This window comes from Sorex fumeus, unplaced genomic scaffold (assembly GCF_029834395.1).
Source record: "Sorex fumeus unplaced genomic scaffold, SorFum_2.1 ptg000055l, whole genome shotgun sequence".
Lineage (NCBI taxonomy): Eukaryota > Metazoa > Chordata > Mammalia > Eulipotyphla > Soricidae > Sorex > Sorex fumeus.
Window position 1 is genome coordinate 3,245,782 of NW_026606112.1, and position 6,000 is coordinate 3,251,781.

Sequence of the window (6,000 nt, forward strand, 5' to 3'; positions counted from 1 at the left end):
TCGAGAGCAGGGCTGACTGTCGCACATTGAAATGGTGCTAATTGCTTAATGACTCTGAGGCAGTCTCGCTGGCTGTCTTTCAGTGGACCAAATCTGCACATTTTCTGCGAGACTTTATGATCCCTTTACCTACCATGTACTTCTCCCAGTCTCTGCATGTCGACTGATGTGCTTGTGTGCTCCAAGGTGCTCTTACCCTGGATGCTGAAGGCCTGTTACTGTCACCCTTTCAGCCAAGAAAATTTTATGGTATTATTCTCAATGAGAAGGCAGAGTTGATGATTTTTTGATGTAACGAGTCCAAGTGGTGGAGCTGGGATGAGGAACTTGTGGGTCTGAGGCCATTATTAATATAATGCTGAATTATAATTAATATAATTAATGAGGACTGGAGCGATAGCACAGCGGTAGGGTGTTCTCCTTACAAGCGGCCAATATGGCCGACCCGAGTTCGATTCCTCCGCCCCTCTCGGAGAGCCCGGCAAGCTACCGAGAGTATTCGATATGCCAGACACAGTAACAACAAAGTCCAATGGAGACGTTACTGGGCCCGCTCGAGCAAATCGACGATCAACGGGAGGGCCTTTACCTTTACCTTTTACCTATAATTAATGAATGAATATAATGCTGAATTTCTTAAACAGTGACCTCTAACATGGCTCAGGTAGTCTGCTCCAGTCTGCAAACAGAAGCTGAAACAATACAACAAACTAACACATTGACAAATATAATAGACATCACCCTCACCACCGAGTTTGCCCCAAGAGAAGATTGGGGACAAATCTTTCAAGCACTACTTGCTTTCTTTTTGCTTTTTGGGTCATACCAGGTGATGCACAGGTTTTATTCCTGGCTCTGCACTCAGGAATTACTCCTGGCGATGCTCCGGGGACCATATGAGATGCTGAGAATCGAACCTGGGTCGGCAGCATGCAAGGTAAACACCCTACCTGCTGTGCTATTGCTCCAGCCCCCAAGCACTGCTTTCTTTTTTTGCTTTTTTCTTTCTTTTATTTTTTCTTTTGGAGTCCACCTGGCAATGCACAGGGGTTACTCCTGGCTCTGCACTCAGGAATTACACCTGACTGTACTCAGGGGACTATATGGGATACTGGGAATCGAATTTGGGTCGGCTGCGTGTGAGACAAACGCCCTACCCACTGTGCTATCACTCCAGCCCCAAGCACTGCTTTCTTAAGATCAATCATGAGAGGATGAGATACACATATACTTATTGGTGGGGTGGGGGTGGGGGGCAGGGGGAAAGGAGTCACACTGGCAATGCTTAGGGGTTACTTACGGCTCTGAACTCCAGAATTACTCCTATCATGCTTGGAGAACCATATGGGATGCTAGGGATCCAAACCCAGGCGGCTGCATGAAAGTGAACACTACCTGCTCTCCTGTCGCTCCAGCCCAGCATCACCTGTAATTTAGACCTTAATATCAACAATGACCATTACCCTTTAAAAAATCAAGCATGAACAAGAATATAATGGCTTCGCAGAGTGGTATTTCCAATTTTCAACATGAAGAGGAAGCATAGCATAGATGCTGACTGCATCTAAAAGGGGTTGAGGCCCAGAATGAATTCAAATCTTAGAACTGCCACAGTTAAGCTGAGTGGCTTCGAGTAAAGTCGCTTAACCTCTCTGAGTCTACTCAGCACCAAAGGAGATGACAAAGTACGTACCATGCAGTTGTTCTGAGGATTGGGTGAGTTGATACACATACAGAGCTTTGATACCGGGGCTTTGGGCTGGAGAGACGTCTCAGAGGGCTGCAGCTTGTGCTTTGCATGCGGGAAGCTGGAGTTTGTTCCGCAGCATCTCTTGGTCCCCTGAGCACCATCTGGAGTCAACTCTGAGCACCACCATATGGACCCCATGCTCCCCAAAATAACAACTGAGATTATAGCTCTAAAAGCAGCAGCAAACATTAACCTGGGATAGATGATGAAGGAATCAGCAGGAGAGTTAGTGTTGAAAACCAGAACACTCGAGTCTCTCCCACCAGCCCATAACCCCCTTTCCCCACTTAGCCAGCAGGCACCATCTGCATTCTCTCTGCCCCTCTTCCTCATTTCCACAGCTACATTTCTCTTCACCAGGCAATTGAAAAACCTCCACTGACTGTTTATAGCTGCGGGTGGGGGGTGAGTGTCTAAGTGTCTTGCAACTGGAGCTTTTGTGTAGTTATCAGTCCATTACTGTAAGAGCATCCACATTTACATTGCCACCTGGCTTTGTTTTCCCAGGGCTCTGGCAGTCATTAATTAGCTACTCAGACAATGGTATGAGATGTCTACAGAAGAAGTCTGACCCAGAACTCCCCCAGAAAACACAGTGTCATCCTGAGCTCAGACGCAGTTCTGCGTGGGTGCCCCACTGGTTAACACAGGAACAAACGTTCCCTCACTGCCCCCCACTCTCTCCCCTAGGCAACCCTGATTTGGGTGAATGAAGCTGCCCTTGGCATCTCGCATGGGCACCCTGGTGGTTGAACTGGATTCCCTCAAAACCCCCATGGCACCAGATTTCCTCAGTGGCCTCCCCACACCCCATATGCCCTGACACCAACACGGACATGCAGCCGGCATTATTGCATGGTTGTGGTCTGCAGCTCCGTCTCTCCCTGCTCTAGGCCAGCCTTCACATAGTTTTCACTCTTCACATTTAACATCTCCCAGCTTCTGCCCCTTCTGCCTGCCACACCCAGCATGGGGCCACACTTGCCCATGCACACAGACCCTCTGCATTGTCAGCTGCATTTCCATCATCCCACCCCCACCCCACTTCTCATGAAGTGATCGATTTGCTTCCCCACTCATGCCTCTCTGTTGCTCCACAGACATCGCCCCCCTCCCTCCGTGCCAAATTCTCATCCCACCTTTTCCAACCATGAACTGAACTCCTCCTTGAAGACTCATTTTGCAGCCGGAGTGATAGTACTGATGTCAGTGGGCCCCATGGGTGGCTCATGTTAAGTGCCTCTGCCACCCAGGACCCAAGGTTACTGGGTTTTTGTCTTGCCTAGCAAAAAGGAATTTCAGGAGTAGACAGGCAGTGAAATTCCAGTTTTTATTTGGAGGTTTTGAAGGGAAGGAGGGAGAGAAAGTGGGAGAGTGGAAAGTAACGTGCTCAAGAGAGAACCAGGCTTCTCCAAGGGTAGGGAGAGCCCCTATGCACATCCCAGCATTAGACTTGAAAGCATGAAAGTACACATCTCAAGAGGGGAGATGCAGGTGCCACATGTGCTCAGGCATCGCATGTGCTCAGCCACGTAGGCAGAAGCAGCACATGGGCTCAGGCAGCATATGCACGTGCTTCCTTTGTTCCAGGTGACCTTTATAGGGTTTCTCCAACCTGCCCCCATGTGGGGCTTCTACCTAGGTAAAAGTCCCTTGCTAAGCAGGTTACCAAGGGGGTTGGGTTGGTGATGGTCTTCTTTGAAATTCCTTTCCTGATCTTTTGTTTCTGCAGGAGATTCTCTGGGTCTGTTGCTGTAGATACGTAAGGGTCTTAGTTCCTGTTTTTTCCTGTTTTCTGCAAGGATGGCTGTTGTCATTGCCTTGGGAGGGGTCCTTCCCTATCCTGCCTACATCAGTACAGACGGTAGGGCATTTACCTTGCATTGGCTGACCCAGGTTCAATTTCCTGAGCACTGCCAGGAGTGATCCTTGAGCATAGAGCTTGGAATAACCCCTGAGCAGCTCCGGGTGTGGCCCCCAAACCAAAAATGAATATTCATTTGATGGTACTTTGGTGGCAGGTGTGGGAAGTAACTTTGTATATCAATACTATAAATTTGAACATGATTGTAACCCCGTGAACTTAAACTATGATAAGTTATAATAATATGGAAATTGTCATAAATGTTATTGCAATTAAAAAGGAGAAAAAAGATTCTACTTCTAGAATTTACATTCTAAAACTAAAAAATTATACACTTATTCTTTTTGGTTGGTATATATAGATGCTGATTCATATCTGTGGTGCATACTTGAAACTTACATAATAATGCAGTACCATTTCAATAATATCTATCTATCTAACTCTATATATATTTGGAGGATTTGGGGCCACACCTGGCAGGGCTCAGGGCTTACTCCTGACTCTGTGCTCAGGGATTGGTCCTGGTGGGGTAGAGGGGACCACATGTGGTGCCTTGGATTGAGCCCAGGATGGCTATGTGCAAGACCAATAAACACCTTAATCGCTCAACTTCCTCTCTGCCCCACGAAGATGCCCTTGAAAGGGGGAGATGCTGGATTGTACCTAAAGGCCTACAGATTCCAGTCAGAACCAAAGGAGTTAAATGAATTTAGATCCCACCTTGAACCCAAATCCAGGGTGTAACCGCCAAACAAAGATGGGCTCTAGGGTCTAAGTGCTGAGACAAAGAGAGCCAGGGTTACATTGGGTGTCCAGCCCCTTCCCCTCAGGGAAAACACAACCGCCTTAGATGTTTTCTACAAAAATAAATGTTTTCAGATCTTAAAAAAGCAAACATTTGCTAGTTTCCTAGGATAAAGAGGCTGCAGGTGATAAATTCCAGCACCCCCCTCCCTACCCTACTAAATTCACTGCAACCACATACCACATATATTAACCCCCTACGCAGCCCAGAGTCAGAGCTCAGGAATTGCTTCTTCCTTGGAGGCTCTTCTGCATCCTTTGGAGGAAAATGCCCAAACTTCTTAGGAAAACTTGAAGAAGTGACCCAAGCCTTAAGCAGCACAAAGAGATGTGTTACAGGTGATGAGTAGACCATAGTGAACTTGGCTCACAGAACACAGGCCAGACTGGCCTTCCCCGCCCCCCGCTCCATGTCTGAGCCAGCAAGGATCAGGACAGGTGAGAGGGGTCCCGGCAGAGAGAAGCCAGCAGAGCTTTCAGAGTTTGGAATTTAAATTTCTTTCTTTTTTTTTTTCAGTTTTTATTAGTGAAACACCATGAGGTACAGTTGTAGACTTACAAATTTTTGCGCTTGGGTTTCAATTATACAATGATCAAATACCCATCCCTCCACCAGTGCCCATTTTCTATCACCACGGATCCCAGTATCCCTCCCACCCCCAATCCCCCCCATCCCACCCTGCCTTCGTGGCAGGGCATTCCCTTTTGTTCTCTCTCTCCTTTTGACTGTTGTGGTTTGCAAAAGAGGCGTTGAGTGGCAGTCATGTTCGGTCCATAGTCTACTTTCAGCATGCTTCTCCCATCCTAGGAGGATCCTCCCAACACCCTTTATTTGGTGCTCCCTTCTCTATCTGAGCTGCCCTTTAAATAAAAGCTGGACTATAAATTTCTTATAGTGGCATTTATTCGAAAATCTCAGGCAGTTGGAGAAGTGGAGGGGGAGACCCCCAGCACCACCCAGCCTGAACAACTAACCGCCTTCTGGTGGCCTGAGCGTCAACCCATCTGGCCCAGTTGACTGAGCATGACTGGGGTATTCACGGGCTCCCCCACGCTGCTTGGGAGGCCCCCTTTCAAACAGCTAATGAAAGAGGAAGCCTCAGTTTCCCCTGCCAGCTGCTGCTAGTAGGCCTGTTTTTGGCTACACCCACACCTACCAAAATTTAACTTCCTCCAAACTTATGGTCTTTTTCTGATAAACAAGGAGCTAATGATTGTTCAACATAAAACTTCCCCAGCTTAGGAGGCTAAGATAATGGGAAATACCTAAGGCCAGACAAGGACTTGTGAGATCCAGACGGTTGCATCCTTCTGTAAAATGCAAATAGCTTAATTTTCATTTTAAAGGTTGATGGGGAAGCCCCTTATCTTTAACTTCTCTGTATCCTCTGCAACACAGGAGACCCAGTTTTCCTATAAAAACCCCCCACCAAGCGGTGTTAGAACATTGTATGACTGAGACACAATCATGAACAGCTTTATAATGCTCACGGTGATTCAATTAACACACACACACACACACACACACACACACACAGACATAGTTAACTTAGTCCTATACTAAGTTATTCCCCACTTGGGG